The sequence below is a fragment of the Alosa sapidissima genome, chromosome 4, assembly GCF_018492685.1.
Source record: "Alosa sapidissima isolate fAloSap1 chromosome 4, fAloSap1.pri, whole genome shotgun sequence".
Classification (NCBI taxonomy): domain Eukaryota; kingdom Metazoa; phylum Chordata; class Actinopteri; order Clupeiformes; family Clupeidae; genus Alosa; species Alosa sapidissima.
This window is the reverse complement of record NC_055960.1, coordinates 25,436,877-25,454,777: the sequence shown is the minus strand read 5'-3', so window position 1 is coordinate 25,454,777 and position 17,901 is coordinate 25,436,877.

Genomic DNA, 17,901 nt, shown 5'->3' with positions numbered 1-17,901 from the left:
CAATTAACCACCTTCCTAACATCAAATGGGTATTTTGATTACTTTCAGTATGGTTTTCAGGCAAATCACAGCACTGAAACAGCTCTCATTAAAGTTTCCAATGACATACGCCTCAACACAGATTCAGGTAAAACATCAGTCCTAGTGCTACTGGACCTTAGTGCAGCATTTGACTCTGTTGATCACAATATTTTACTACACAGACTAGAACACTGGGCTGGATTTACAGGCATAGTTATCAGCTGGCTAAAATCATATCTACAAGAAAGGAGCTTCTTTGTTGCCATCGGACACTGTACCTCAACACCAACGTCCTTGACCTGTGGTGTTCCCCAGGGGTCGATCTTGGGGCCACTATTATTCATATGCTCCCACTTGGACAAATCATCCAAAATAATTTGATCTCATATCATATCTATGCAGATGACACACAAATGTACTTACTGTAGCTCTGTCACCAAACGACTATGGTCCCTTTGAATCTATGTGTCAGTGTATACAACAAATCAACACCTGGATGTCTCCAAATTTTCTTCAGCTGAACAAAGAAAAAACTGAAGTAATTATATTTGGTAAAAAGGAGGAAAGACTTAGGGTTGCCACTCTCCTTGACACAAAAGGGTTGGAAAGGATACTGTTAAATCTTGGTGTATTAATTGACAGTGATCTAAATGTCAACAGCCACAAGAAAGCGATAACTAAATCATCTTTTTACCACCTCAAAAATATTGCCAAACTCAGAGGGCTGATGTCAAAACATGACTTAGAAAAACTCATTCATGCATTTATCTCCAGCAGGGTTGATTACTGCAATGGACTGTTCACAGGCCTTCCTAAGAAGACTATTAAACAGCTTCAGGTGATACAAAATGCAGCAGCTAGGATTCTAACAAAAACTAAAAGAACTGACCACATTTCTCCAATTCTTAAGTCCTTGCACTGGCTTCCAGTAAGTCATAGAATTGACTTTAAAGCACTATTGCTTGTTTATAAATCAGTAAATGGAGCAGGACCTAAATACCTGTCAGACATGCTTCAGCAGTACACACCTTCTCGTCCTCTCAGGTCCCAGGTGAAAAATCTATTAGTAAAACCTACTGTTAGAACTAAACATGGTGAAGCAGCTTTTAGCTGCTATGCAGCTCAGCTCTGGAACCAACTTTCGGATGACATCAAAAAGGCCCCAACTGTAGCAAGTTTTAAATCTAGACTTAGGACCAAACTGTTCTCAGATGCTTTCTGCTAACTGCGCCGAGTTACAAATTCTGAATCTGCCTTGATAATTATTCTACCTTGTCTTTTATTACTTTTTTTACTATACTTTTGCCTTTGTTTTTGCTTACTAATTATTCTTTATTTTTAAAGGATTTTACCTTGTGTTTTATGTTTTCTTTTTATTATGATCTTTACCTTTTAACTATTCTTTGACTATATTGCCCTTCTATGCTTTTATTTGTTATTATTGTTTGGTTTTGTTTATGTAAAGCACATTGAATGACCTCTGTGTATGAAATGCGCTATAAAAATAAACTTGACTTGATTTGTAGTCTCAGATAACATAGCCATATCCAGTGTTTCCCACACATTGACTTATTTGTGGCGGCCCACCACTCTATCAACATTGACCACCACACAATGATTTTCCAGGTTGTACTAAATTGTGCTTAAATCTGGTTCATCATAACCACACTATGCTAATTTGTTAAAAACTGTTGAATTCAAGTTAATTCTGCAAACCTACCCCCACAAATAGAATTCAGTACTGTGGGAAACACTGCATATCGCTACCTGAAATTAGACCATTGATTTCATGTCACACACACTGATTTCATGTTGCACAATGTGGGCAATTTGCTTTTGGCCTTGAATGACAGTTTTGTGCCATTTCTCAGTATTCTGTGCCAACACAGAATGTTCCCAGTTGCATTAAACTTTGTTTGTCAATCCATATGGAAGTATGATAAACCATGCTAAATACTCACCAAATCTGACCTGAACCGTCTGAGTGTTTTTTTTTGGTATTACAGTGTGATTTAGAGCATTACAGTAGTACAGTATCTTGTAGTAGGTCACACAACATGGTGCAACTTTAAGCGACCATATAAGCATTTTACATTTTATTTGGTTTGTTCAAATGGAGTGACTTCTTGGACTCATTCCTAGTAGGATAATAAAACATGTTTGCCAGAATCTGTCAGGATCTGGTCCAATATCCTCTGCCTTCAAATTATTGGTCGGTTCAAGAAAGTTTCAAATTATGACCTAGTAAATTCTTATCAGTGTATGATGACCATTATTTCTTTGATTGTTCTATAACATTTTGAGTAGACATTGATCAGCTAGTGATCATTGCTCCAATCTTCCTATGTTTTTCTCTGAATCTCTCATGAAGCCTGTGCAATGATTATGCAACAACGTTTTTGAAACTCTTAAAGTTTTATATATATAGATGGACATTTTGATATTATGGCAATTACAGATGAGATGAGGGGTGATAGTATATTTTTACTACCATATTTTTCTTAAGACTCAGTCAGGACGATGGAAAATCAGGATCCAGGCTTTATTCTTTTCAATGAGGGGCCAGTGCCCCTCATGGGAGAGATGGCATGTTTGTGTCACCCTTTCATGAGTTTCACCAGTATTCAACTACACAGAGGTGTATACTAACTTTATGTTACTTCTAGTGACCTCTAGGTGCAATAGAAAGGGAGGATGAGGATTAGGCCTTCATCAGGTCTGGTCAGCTTCTATTGTCTTTTAATTAAAACTACCCCCTTTCCTGGGAAGTTCCTCAGAGGCCTGGCCCCTCACTGTTCTACAAACATTAACATTTCACACCTGGTGATAGGCAAAAGGCCTCTAGACAGGCTTTCATTGAATTCAAGGATAAACAAAGGATGCTTGCATAGGACAAGGACAGGAGAAATACAGTAGACTATAAAGCTTATTCACAATTATTTCAGGGGTAAGCTAATAGTCCCTCAAACCTGGAAAGAATGTGGCTCGTTGTACACACTGCTCTGGTGTAGGCCACAGCCACGCATGCTGACAACTAACACGTCTCCCCAGCATGATTACATTTTCTAACAGCTCTCCCTATAAAACACACTTATTAAAATACTGAACATTGATTGAAAAAGCATCGCAATATTCCAATATGAAAAACATTGAAGTATTTTAGAAAATTAAAAACGGTTTACCTCATTAAGTCAGTCAGAATAATAAAGAATAGAATAGAATAGAATAAAACAGAACAGAACAGCTTTACTTTCATTACACAAGTGCAATAAGATTAAGATCGGAGTCTCCATACGCAATGTCATGAAGAAGAATAAATAGGATTAATAGCAATAAATTAACAGCAAAGCGAAGACCGTGTCCAGCATGGTAGTCAGGACACTCACAGATCAGGGGCCCTACATATTTTGAGATTTGTACTTTTGAGATTTGTGTTTGTTCTATTCTGTTGAAGCAAGGGAGAAACCTATAGAATTGGATTGGGTAACAATGACATGAAGACACAGTGCTGGTGAACTGCATTTTAACATTTATTTAATTATATAATCACAGTATTTATGACGCTCATGAAAACACATTCTTCTAATGACCGTAAAAACAGTGAACAAAGAATATAAGAGTATCCACCAGCCTACATTATCATGATGTCAAAATGTCCAAGGAGGCAGATGGGATTTAGAGTTCAGAAACGGTCTTCTCTACAGGAAGTTAGATTAATAAATACAAAACAAATACAAATTCGAGTATAAAGACGAAAGAGCTAAAGTTTTGTTTCAACTTTAAATTATTTTATTCAAAATATATGATGCTTGCCGACATATGAAAAAGACGACACCTTCAAGAAACTCGGCAAGTATATCAATGATTTAACCAATATGACCATTGCAGTCCCTTTGCTGCTATTCTCATCAAATCTGTATGACAAATACTGTGGAAAAGATGTAGGGTTCACCTATGTTAAAATAAAGCTCTCTATTTGCACATGTGGAACCTAGCTTCTCAGTCTACCTTGTTGTGAAATGGGTGATGTGCCTTTAAGTCATCGCTCCTCGCACATTTTGTAGGTTTTGGTTTTGGTCTGTGGTGATGTGAAAACACAAGGAGGAGAGCTGCATCGGCTGTGAACGGACTGCTTGTATTTCATTTATTTGTCCTAGACGGTTTACATTAATTAGTCTATAAACTTTAAGGGATCCTTCTTGTTTAATCATTGTTTTTGTTGTTTTATTTCTCATCCATAGCGCAGCTAGTTAAGGGCAGCATTTTATCCAGGCAAAATCTAATCTAATCTGGTCCCGTTTTCTGTGCAAGAAGGTAGCACGCAAACTGTATATACTTAAACTACAGCAACTTAAAAGGGTCTACTGTATCCTCAATATAGCACAGCAGACTGCAAACCCCCATGGAACTGGCAAGAACATCAAACCAGTTGGATATCCACAGAGGCTATTAAGAGAACCAAGCCCAAGTTAGACATCATACGACAGTCATGGGAATGCCCTGCCATTTCTCATCACTTTATTACAAATACATAAATGACGACTATCACTGAAAATTGTGTGGTGGTAAAATGGTGGTCTAGTGTAATAGTAGTTTTGTGCCTATACTGTGGGCCTGTTTTTTTATCACAATTTGATAAATCTACACTATTAAAGGCCAGCAGGCTGAATGCGTACTCTGAATTGCTTATCGTGTAATACTGCATTGGATGCACTTTAACTCATTTGGTCAAGCAACAATTTATTAGGCTGCTACAAGTTCCTGTGGTCATACACTGAAGCCAAATAAGCTTTTAATAGTCAAAGTCCCCCCACCTCACCCCAACCTAGCCTTTATAATCATGCTCTCTCATGCCTGTGCATGAATAACTGCATGCTCTCTAGTAAAGGCTATGGTGTAACAAACAAACAAACCAAAGCTGGTGGATGTTAAGGAATCACAACCACCCCCACCACACACACACACACACACTTGAAGAGAGACAGACAGACAGACATCCTGAAGGAGTCATGTACTGATGAATTGGGCCGAGGGTTTAAAGCACCCAGAGGGATTCCATTAGAAAGCCCAAAAATCAATAAATACAGATATCCCTCTCCTTGGCTGTGCCCCTGAACCACAGCCAAACTCCCAAAATACTGATGAAGTCCTGCCAGCTGTCACGGAGATTGACGAGTCCAGCTGGAAGGAGAAGAAGCGACAGAGAGGGAAGGGATGTTAAAAAAGCAAAAAGAAGGCTGGAGAAAAAGAAGGAGGGATGACGGAGGAGTTGGTGGAAACCCAGGAGGGAGAATAAATAAGGAATGAACTGGGGAAGCCAGAAAACCGGGTGGAGATGGGAAAGAACGACAGAACGAGAGAATGAAAGAGTGTTTGAGAGACAGTAACAGAGAGATATAATACATTGTAGGTATATTTCCTGAGCACTTAGAAAGAAGAAGAAAGTGTAGCTTGGAGGTGACTCATTCTTCATCTGTTTTAATGTGATGTTGCCTCAGAGAAAGCAGAAAGACTCGGTGGAAGGGGAGAGACAGAGAGACCGAGAGACTAAGGCATGCAAGAGCAATTGGGGCTAAGGGGAAGAAAAGAGGAAAGCCATTGTGGGGAGCCCAGCCAAGTACATGGTTACTGCATTTCAAAAACATGCATTTAACGATATCCAGTACCTATTAATACAGACAGCAAGTATGATTTAATGACTAGAGTGAGAATTTAGTTAGAAAGACACTAGAATTTTTAGAGGGAGACATACAGAAAATAGTATGCAGAATAATTAAGAGAGTTAGAGAGAAAACCATGAAAGACAGATAAATAGAATGAACATGCTGAAGACGAGGGTAGAGAGAGAGAGAGAAAGAAAGAAAGAAAGAAAGAAAGAAAGAAAGAGAGATAGAAGGAGGGAGAGAAAGAGCGAGGCGTCTGCGGTCAGTGGGAGCCGACAGACAGTCAGACAGAGAGACAAAGAGTGCGTAACGACAACGAGGAGACGGCATGAGCCACACTGCTGAGGGACAGGCAGGACGGGAGAGTGAAAGGCTGCATCTGTGGTCAAAGCTGACGGCAGGCTCAAGCAGCCATGGGCACAAAAGGGTGGGGGGGGAGAGGGGGAGCGAGAGGACGAGACAGACAGACAGACAGACAGACATGAGTGAATGAGAGAGAGAGAGAGAGAGAGAGAGAGAGAGAGAGAGAGAGAGAAAGAGAAAGAGGGAAGGGGAGAGAGAGCAATGTGGAAAGGCTTTGCAGATGTCCCGGCGCACTGTAAATCACTGCTGATCTGTGGGGACCGGACTCGTTCGGACGGGAAATCTCTGGAAATCTTTCCCCTTGCCGACGGCTAGCCGAAAAGGCCTTGGGGCTTGAAGGCAAACCCGCATGTCACATTTCACAAACATTAAGCCCTGTGTTACTCATCATTTGCGTCAGACAAATGTCCTGTGCAGTCTGCACCACATGACGTAGTGGTTACAATCCAGTGTGTGTGGAAAAATATTTTTTTTTGTAAAAAATAATGCTACTGTGCTTAATTAAGTGAATGCAACAGATTACAACTGTAGGGTGCCTGTTGTTTGTTCTTCCACTGTCCAACCACTGGGATTCTTGTCGTAAGTAGTTTGTTTGATTACTTTGTTGGTCATCATTTTAGAATGCGTCAAAAGTAATGAGTGTGAGGAAAGGGCATAAATCTGTAAAGGGTTAGTCACTCTGCAGGATTAGGAAACCCACCCTTAACGTGTGTGTGTCTGTGTGTGTGTGTGTGTGTCTGTGTGTGGGCCTCACAGAACCACAGCGTCATAAACATGCCAATGACATTTCACCACAGCTTACTGTGTGTGTGTGTGTGTGTGTGTGTGTGTGTGCATCGACATGCAGGTGTTCTTTTTACACACTGGTTCAAAAAAGGAGCCTTTTACGACTTGGTACAGAAAGAGGGGGGGGGAGTTTGAGACAGACAGAGACAGACACAGAGAGGAGAAAGACAGAGAGAGAGAGAGAAAGAGAGAGAGAAAAAGAGAGAAACATGTTTAAACCAAAAGGCTGGTCAGTGCAGGCAGAGGAGCATAATCACCGTCTCGCAGAGAGGAGCAGTCAAAGCCAGCGGCAAAAGAGGGAAAAAAGCAGAGAAAATTACAACTCACACTAAAGGATGACTGTGAATAATTAAAGCATAAAAATGACAAAGAGTCAACGAGAGTTACTTAATGGAAATAAAATATTAATACTGCCATTAACTAGGAATTCTCTGAAGTGACCCTGGAATGAGGATCATCTTTCAACTGGATGGAGAGAAAAACAGAGGGCTCAGGCAGAGCCTGGAGCTAGGGGGGTAGAGCCCCTGTGCTTGCCTTCCTATTCAAATTTAACTCCAGCCATTACTGCAGTGATGCAACCTACTCACACACAGAATCACTAGTTCTGTTTACCCTTCCTTTTTAAACGAGTTCATTGAAAATCAAACTGATGGTTGTTCTTCCTCTTTGCACATGGCACTAAATGCACAAGTCAGCATTGTTTCTGAAGTCTGCCCCCGCGTAGCCTATATGCCCATCTGTATCTAGTTGTCTGCAGACATCCCCCCTCCTTTGTGCAGAGTTGGTTTTCTGGGGGACAACCACTGCCGCCCAGAGGCCTTGCACGGAACTGCTAAACTGCATTTCTAACCAACAACCCCCTCCGTTCCTCCTCTGTGTATCAGTGCAAGTGTGTGTGTGTGTGTATGTATGTATGTATGTATGTGTGTGTGTGTGTGTGTGCACTGCTGTCCATTCATAAAAGCTACCCCCTTCCCCCAAGCCCAACACACCACTGGCAGCAGGCAGAACACACAGCGAGTGTGCTAAAGAATGTCTATGAGACCAACACCAAGCAAAACAAGCCGACTGTGGTGCCAGGAAGGGCCTGTAATTAGATTTATGAAATATGAATGAGCAACAAAAGGCTGGTGATTTTCACTTGGCGGCAACAGCACGGCTCCGGGGGGGAGGTGGGGGGCCAGTTGGAGTGGAGTGGAGCGGCGGCGACTAGCAGGAAAGGAGCACGAGGAAGACGGCCACTGTAAACACGCGCACCCGCACACACATATCAATGTGCATCTCATTATCCCCCCGCAGAAAAAAAAACTGCATGGTGTCTCATGGAGATCCGCAGCGACACTCACATCGAGTTGGGCAAAGTCAAGTGATGCCAAAACGGCAAACACAATATGGGATGACCGTGCCCGTGCTTTCCTCTTCTTGCCTTTCTGTGACACACACACACACACACACACACACACACACACACACACACACACACACAAACTCCCCCAATTAATGTACTAAAATTGTGTGTGTGTTTTTGTTCTAGACCTCAATAGTTGATATAAGTGTGGAACACAATCCTGCAAATAACGACAACACACACACCTTGTTTACTTGCACAAGCCTAAAGGCCCCCACCTAGCCACTCTGCTGCCAGTTAAAAAAAAAAAAAAAAAAAAAACGGGCAACTGCCTGTGCCACAAAGCACCCATTTTATGGCCTAGATGTCCGCCTGCGTGCCTGTGGGCTCTCGCTAACCCTGCCGCCCTGCGGGAGAGCCCGGCTAAAGCCACGCTGCTCGCTTCGCCTCGCTCTGCTCCACTCCACTCCGCGTTCCCCTGCAGCCTGCTTCCTTCCTACTGGGTTTATATGCATCCGCGAGTCGCAGGAGAAAGACAGGGGAAAAGGGCTGCGGTGGCCATATAAGATAAGTGGTACACTAAAGAGTATGCCACACCAGGGTTAAAACATCTACTGGTGCAACAACAGCAACGACAACTGCAAAGCCCCTAAAATAAAACGAGCATCACAGTTAGTATGTCATTGGCACATTTCCTTTTATATTCTTTTTTTGTGATGTAAAACATGCTAGTGAAATAAACAGACATCAGTGTGGTGCGATATAATGTGCAACAGATGAGATTTGGGCGCGAGTTTTGATTTCGGCTCATCTCAGTTTTATTACCAAAACACTAAACTAGTTTTAACAGAGGTTTAGAATTATTCAAAAAATACTTGGATTGGATTGCTTAGCGATGGGCTTGGAGAGATTATGAGAAAAGAACGCAAAAATGAAGAGGGGAACAAGCAAGCAAACACACATACACACATGAGATATTTTGGACTGGGGTGTGTTTTTTTGTGGATTGTAAAATTGCTGCCCTTAAAATGTCATGAGATCTGCAAAGCCACAACTATGATATGAGCTGGAACGCTTCAAAGGTGAAAATAATAATGAAGAAACTCCCTCATTCACTCGACTTGGACCACGTAATTGAACGTCAGTATATAAATTCTAAACTAGAATGGCAAAAGGAGACATATTGCGCTATCCATTCACTAAGCCCCATTCTGTAACACTCCTCAATACACCTCAATTTGGTTTATTTTGTAAATCTCATCGAGCAAGTCATACAAACACAGTATACACAAAATCAGACAGATGTGTCCGTAAACAAAAACACATTTATGCAACTGAATTTACCATCTTACATTAAGTCACAGTTGCCAAGACTATGCCCACCCTCAGTGAAAACTAGATTCAAGTAGACAGCTTTCTGTTACAACTGTTGCATGTTACCATAAAAGGCCTGTAGGTGGCAGCATTGCTCCCCAGGATCAACATAGTCTGTAAACAGGAGCAGTTCACTAGGTGGTCATTGCAGAGACCCCCTACTACAACACTCAATCCTGAATCATTTTCAATGTTTCAGTGACCAGAAAAACTGCTGGGAGCAGACTAGTCATTTTCGGTATGAACACAGTTTGAACAAAGCCAGGGGTGGCTCAGATTCTGTCTTACCATGTGTAATCAGTCTTTTAATCATTCTGCAAATTCATCAGTTCAAATTGCAACTATGACTTAGATTGAGACACAGGGACATTGATCATATTGTATACATGATGTTTTCCTTGTAATTACTATACAGCTTTGAAGTAGGTTACTGTTAGGTTAAAGCCATTTGTAGCAGTTTGATGGGATAAATATTATGGCTGCATCTGTCACTGCACCAAGCAAATTATGATTTAATATGATATGCTAATATCAATATGCATACTAAAGGTCTTCTCCATGGACTCCTTTAAACGTAAACATGATTTTGTGGTGTGTTATGTTTGAACTCTCCACGGCCTCATCTGCAGTTTTTGATTGTTGATCAGCTCGCTGCCTGATCCTATATACCAGCTGGGCATCTCTGCAATAATCATTGATATGGCTATTCAGATCTCCCTTTACCTCATCACTCCTCCCTTCCACACACACACACACACACACACACACACACACAGACGATGGAAGATACACTGGCACACTTAAATAGCTCACATTACATCACTCACAGGACGATTTCTGGCGTGAGGCCAGAGGCGAAGAGCCGATTAAAATTAATTAAGGAACAACGTCCAATTAAGACGGGGAGTCACAGGTCAGACGATGGCTGCATCCATCACCGCGGCGCGGAGACACGGCTCGCTGCGCTCTCGCTCTCCCTCACTCTCTCGCTCAGCTTAATGGCCATTCTGTGCAACCCGCGCCCCACCTCTCTCCCTCTCTGTCGGTCATTGCCTCACTGGCTTTCTCTCCCTTTCAGTCCCTGTCAGAAAGGGCCAAAGCCTGTTAATCAAAAGCTAAAACTAAAACTTGAGGTTTTCACAAAACTTTTCCACCACCCGTTTTTTTTTTTTTTTCAGTGTTCACTGCAGCAAGGAGGAGGGGGGCTTCTAACATTCCAAGTGACATCATAATAAACTGACATCATAGAGGGATGACATCAGCGGGAGTCACTTGGTTGAGGAACGTGATGCATAATCACAAACACTGGGTGACAGTAACTCAAATATACACGGCACTATCTTGTTATTCTTCTGTGACACGCTATAAGAGATAGCATAGCGCTGCTACTGCGGCCATGGATTTTTCTGAACTTCTCTCATCCAGACTAAAAGAAAAGACAAACATGAGGGATTGCACTTGCCTTTCACAAAAACACTGCAGTTTTCATCTCTCTCCCTCTCTCTCAAGCTTCACCTTTTCCTTCCTTAATCACATTGTTTTTAAGACCTTTCATATGCTCTCACCTTCTCTTCCTTTCTTGCTCTCCCTCTCTCACTTTCAATTGGCCCCTCCCTCTTTCAATCTCTCCCACAATCTCACCATCTCTCTCTCTCCCTCCCTCTCTCTCTCTGCACCAGCTCAGTCATTAGGATTCTGGTGCCATGCGACTGCAGTACTTTGCAAATGGAAGGCAGGGCATAATTTCCCTAAAATGCTGCTTTTTTATCACCTATTTCCCCTTCATCAAAAGGCAGCGCAGGCCGATTGATGGCTGACGAGCGCTCTGACAGCCTGGCGTTTTTATGGCCAGATTTACCACCTATCTGCCGGCCTGGCCCTTTACAGCTCACACTCACTAAAAATGCTTATTTCTCAGACAAGGGTTAAAGCAAAAGATGGGGCAGGAGAGAGAAAGAAAGCCAGAGAGGGAAAGAAGGGAGCGAAAGAGAGCAGAGAAAAAACAGAAAGAAAGAGAACAGAAGGGTGTGAACTATGCATACAGACGCTATCCAGAGGGATTTTGTGCAGGAGTCTGTGCTCAGTCCCTAAACAAATGTGTGCTTTCACACTTTGTGTTAACAAAATTGATGGCTGCCTCTCTACTAGGGATGTCACAAGAACCGATACTTTGGTACCAAGTCGATGCTAAAATTCTGAAAACATGCCGGTACTTGTTATGTCTGAGATACCAAAGTGCCGTACGTCCCGGGAATGCAATGACTAGGGCGGCATATGTTTACAAGTGTTCTAGCCTGCCGTAGTTCACGCACGCACACACTCTTTCGCGCTCTCATGTGCCCCATGTCTTGCACTGACTATACACATATAATTCTAATACACATATAATTCACAATTTGTGGATCTGTGTCTAATCTATGCAGCCTACTACCCTCATATGAATGGTTCTGCTTTACATGGAGCTTACGCCATAGCCTTTACAAGAGTCCTACAAGCTGTTGTGTTTAATGGTGCGCTATTGCGTCTCCATAGCTCTGCCATTCTAATGTTTGCTGGGGAAAAAGACTCTGCAGAGGTACATCTCTGTAGATAATCTAATTTGTCGGCCATTTTGTTTGCAAAGAATTTTCTAAAGTTGCCAAGACAGATAACCACTTGATATCCTCATTATTGTGTTTGCAAATCCCATCCAGCCAAATAGTGCTTGGCTTGTGTTGGCAAGCTAACTACCCACAGTAGGCAGGCTGCTATTGAAGTTCAGCAGTGATCAACACACTGGGTAAAGTCTCACGGTCTACATATCTGGAGAGACGCACGTCAGTCTCACACTTTACAATATTCAGTTTCTTCTGCTTGCTTGAGTCACAAAGACCAAGTTTGAGATTTGTTTTTAAATGTTGGACACTATATCTGATAAATGAGCATGAAGCATAAACGGACCCCCCTCATATGTGGTTATATGTGTATTTCTGACTTCTACAATATCTGCATTCCCTGTGACCTGTCCTGTTCTAAAGGTTATGTTGATTTTAGGTTTTGATGTTTCTGTACTGTCAGAGCCAGACAGTAAGCTATTACCAGTTCTGCCAATCATTATAAACTAGGTAAAATAGCCACAATATTGGGACTTCTTATACATTTTCATAATAAAGTTATTGAGGAATAGGCATAGAAACAGGGATTTTCTTTTCTGCGGAATTGATTTGGCCATCGACAATCATGTAATTTCACTGGTATTGGTATCAACAATTACATTTCTTACATGCCTACTCTGTATTGTACACATACACACACACACGCACACACTCACAAAGTATCTCTCCATTTTTCTGCATTCAAGTTAAAAAGAAGAGGATTCCTTCTCCCCTCGCTCAGCTGTTCTTCACGCCCTATGTGTGACGACGTGAATTTTATAGAGGGCAGCTTAAAAGAGAGAATGCTGGAGAAAGAATGTGTGGTCCTTGTCCATGATGACCCTTGCGGTCTCCTCCTGCAGTAAAGCCTGGTGCTAATATCTTCCAGAGAGAAAGAGAGAGAGATGGACAGAGAAAGAAATGGGGAGAGAGAGGGAGGGAGGGAGGAAGAGCTTCAACATCAGCAAACTGATAACGGCAGAGATCACGGAACCTCTGTTCACACACTGTTATGCGGCACGTTTCATGAGACCAACACATGGATGTGGAAGGGTGTGTGTCTGATGGAAGGCGAGAGAGATAGATGTCAGACAACATGTATGTATCTTGAAGCCTTACACAGAAGGAGGGAAGGAGGGTGTGTGTGTGTGTGTGTGTGTGTGTGTGTGTGTGTGTGTGTGTGTGTGTGTGTGCGTGTGTGTGTGCACACGTGTGCGTATCTAATCAAAGAATTATTTCCATGTTGGCATTCCAAATATAAATAATAAAATAGCATCTCAGCATGTACACACTGAGGTAATTAACATCAAATAACACTTATTTCTTATTTCAGGAAAACAAAGTATCCTATACTATAGTGTCTCTGCAGTGCTCTAACCTACAAAGGTGCGTGGTATATGGCATCTCATTTGTACTGACAACCATTTCCAGATTGCCACTGTAAAATTAAATTTCCTACAGCAGGGACTTTTTCTCATATCATCCTGTTGCATCATGTTTGGCATAATTGGAAGACAGAAGATATTTAATAATAAACACTCCATAGTCAACAATTATATGCACTTCAGAGCTCACAGCAGGAAAAGAGGGAAAATGAGATTAAGATTCAGAGAGGCAGAGAGAGAGAGACGAGGGAGGGTAAGAAAGTCAGAAAGGAGGGAGAGAGTGTGTGTGTGTGTGTGTGTGTGTGTGTGGGGGGGGGGGGGGGGGGGCACCGTGGAGGAGAAAAAGACGAGAGCCTGGATTTTCAATCAGAGAAATATCCCTATCTGGGGAAAACGAGCAATCAAACAGCTATTTTGCACTACCTGCGCCCCCCCTCTATAAATCAGTGGCACTGTGGGTAGTGTGGATGTGCTCATATCCAAGTCAAATGGGCAGCAGGCTCCCTCTCCCTCTCCCTGCTCAGCTTTTTCCAGATCTTTCTCTGCTCCCCTCTTCATTGGTAGAACACTACGTCCTCACTTTCACGTGTGCCTTTGCATGTGCGGTTGACGGGATTCCTGGCATCCTCATCCTGGTTCGGGCCTCGTTTGTATTTTTCTTCACCAGACCAACTCTCACTTGGTCTAATAAATGACAGAGTCAGACTACATCTTGATGGAAAGCAGAATGGCATTGGCAGTCAGTTTTAAATAGGGTCCTTTTTTCTTTGCTTTTTTGTCTCATTATCCTCAACCCGACTCCACTCATTTTGTTTTCTGTTTTGTTTATCCCTCCCCATTTTCAAAGAGGACCCCCAAAGACTCGTTAGAGGAGACGTGAGAGAAGAGGCTGCTCACACTGGGATTTAATTTAGGCCGTCAGAGGTCACGACACTGGGACAGGTCAACTGCAAAGGTCGCCAGCGGGGAGGGGAAAAGCCATGCGAGGGGGCAGTAAAACGACTGACGCCCTGGGATCAGAGCGACACAATCAAGACCAGAGCCCTCTCTCGCTCGCACACAGACACACACACACACACACACAAAATGCAGGCCAAGACAAAGGACAAGCCGACAGATCTAAACTAATTCACTGAATCAGTTGCAGACCCTGTGGAAAAAATGAATGACAACCTGTGTGTAATTGGATATGTATTGGCAAAACCCTGATGAAGTCAGATGGTTTGATAGATGAAAGGGGAACCAGCTGAAAAGCAGCCTAATATACTTATAAATGTCTGAGAGCTCAACAGCTGGTGAATGCACTTGCCCCACGGGAACCTCTGATTCCTTCAAATGCAATGTGACGCAATGTAACACAACAGGATAGCATACATCTGACCAACTAAAGATGAAAGCTTTCACTGCCAGCATTGCAAACGCCACACACACCATCAGAGGACCATCTGAGCACATCAGATGTCCCTCCCGTATCATCCAACACTACACAATATCACGCTCTACTAACCTAGTCACCAACTCTGCCACTGCCTGTGCAAAGGCCTCACTCCCCAACCAGCAGAGGCAAGATGAGGACACGGTGGGGAAGATGGACAGGTATAATATGCTCTGGAGGCGGCAGGGGGCTTGCCTGCGGACGGTGGCTGTGAATTAAAACTACCTCCTCCTCCTCCCCTTGCGTCCCTCTGCCCCCAACCCCCCCTTCCAGTGCGCAGGCCACTCATCATCCCAGCGCTGCTCGGCTCCGTGCATGAGCACATCCAAAATGGAGAGGCCCGTAAAAGCCACACAGTGGAGTAATGGGCTGGATCTGGGGGGGGGGGGGGGAAGTCAGACCGACTATTTCACATTTCGCTCCATTCCACTCTGCTGATAGCTGCTAAGCTCTGTTTCGGGGGGGGTTAACCCTCTGGTTTACACATCCAGTGTTTATGTTAGCTAACTGTATCTGGATGTGTTGCTATCAGAGCAAGACATTAGAGATGGCGCATGACATGCAGTGATGCCTCGTACAAAAAAAAAAAACGCGATTTAAGCACCGAAATCCACGTTGTTATTCGATGCAGTTACTACCGTTTGCGTCGGCACCGGTGCCATATTAGAACCGTGCTTCGGTGCCCAACCCTATTCCTGTGTCTCATAGTGTCTTTCTGCTTTAGTTTCTTCATGGATGTGTCTCTTGGAATCAGGATGCCCCCTCACCCCCCTCCATCTCTGCCCTCCCCTGTGCCCATTTCTGCCCTCCCCTGTGCCCATCTCTGCCCTCCCCTGTGCCCATCTCTGCCCTCCCCTGTGCCCCCTGTGCCCATCTCTGCCCTCCCCTGTGCCCATTTCTTATCCAGTTTGTATTGTTCCCTTCCTATCTTGCTTCTCAGTGTCCCTCTCGGTTAGCATACACTGGTCCCCATCTTACTGTCTAACTCTCTTCCTTTTTGCCCTCTTGTCTTTCAGCTTGTATTTGCCTGTCTCACCCTCTGTCAATATGTCCTCTTTTTTAAGTCTGTCTCCATCCGTCTTGTTTTCAGTCTGTTTCTCCTTCAGCCTCACTCTTCCTCCCTCTCCCCACTCTCAGAGCACCCCCTCCAGACGGACTCAGAAAATGGCTGCCTTCTCGCTTCCCCATTACCACCCACCACCACCACCCCAGAACAGCCTCTCGTAAATCTCCCCTCAACCCGGACAGCGCAGAGGCTTCTGCTGGGCAGCTTAAAATGTCAATACAAACACCATTACGCCACCGTCACCGGGACCCGGCCGACGGGGATCTGACAGCGGCGGTCCTCCTGCCAGTGTGCTTTAACCCGCCGATAATGGCACCGCGTCGCCGTCAACCTACCAATGTGGACGGCGCTGACAGTAATTGTCCTAATGGCAACGGTGCAGCCACTGCGCAACATGTACCTTCAAAATGGTCCTGAAAGCAGATGGATAGGGACTGGAGAAACTCTGAAGGAAAATTTATCACTGAGCCTAACACGGCCGCCACCTGAAGGCGTCTACAAGTGGAATGCAACACTTAAGTGGTCAACACACAGAAACATGGTGATTACAGACGATAAATCATGGGCAGACCACACAATTGAGGAGCTGACCCTGTAACTACAAACTGACATAACAGTGGTGCTATGTGTAGGTAAGTGAAATGCACAGACAAGCTCAGTCAAGCCATGACCATGAAGAGTAATTTAGTGAACACCTGAAGTGCTAGCACAAAGGTTAGATGACTCGGGTTTACTCTTGATGGTTCTACAGGGGTGGTAAGCACATGCACGCACACACGCACACACACAATAACAAGACAATAAAGGACTAAAGTTAAGTTTTCGTCAAGCAAAGAGAACTTTAAACCTTCATTAGACAAATCCAATTTACATTTCATATCCACACTTTAAAACAAGTAGGCATCCATGGCAAGCAATTAGAAGCAAACATTCCCAATTTGCGTTGCAGGTTATTACTCTTCATTCGAGTTGAATGAGTCATTTGCACTTATCAGGATGCGAGCCGTGGCTTTAATGAAAGCCTGGCGTGAGTGTTGGCAAAGGCGTAGGGGGGGGTTGAGAGAGCACTGCTGAGCAGGGCTGAAGGGGAGCAGGAGGCACACACTGAGAGAAGGGGCTGTGTTCACGCCAGCCGCACTCTGGATCAGGTGGTGCTGGGGAAGGGAGGAATGCTCCACTCGCTCGTAAAAGCTCCATGGATGTGTGTGCGTGTGTGTTTCTGTGTGTGTGTTTCTGTGTGTGTGTGTGTGTGTGTTGGGGGGGAGGGGGTGAAGACGGGGGGGGGGGGGGGGGGGGGGGGGGGGTACATAGGTGGTGCGTTGTGGTGTGTGTGTGTGTATATGTGTATGTGTGTGTGTGTGTGTGTGTGTGTGTGTGTGTGTGATGGCTGCCCTTTCTCCCCCCACTTCTCCTTCGCTTGCTTTTTAAGGGGCCTAAAAGGAATTCTGAAGATGAATGCTAGGATTGATCCCCCACATGCCTCTGATTGGAATTCCATTTTCTTTTGACGTTCAGAGCTCCCCGCGAGAGCCACTACATGCGTGTTTAGGCCAACAGCAAGAAGAATAATAACACTAATAAAAAATCTGATGCAAACTCAGGGCAACGGCTTGGCTTTCCCTCTGAACCTTCTCTATGGGTCTACATATAGCCATTCTCCATGCCTCCACAAGAAATACAAGCAAATAATGAGCAAAATGAAATCTTACTTTTACAGTAGCACATGATACTAATTATCTAATATAAGTCATATGTCTGTGGTTGAGAGATTACAGAGGAGCTACTCGGCCGAAAGATACTCAGAGATGGTGGTGGGGTCCCGGCAGG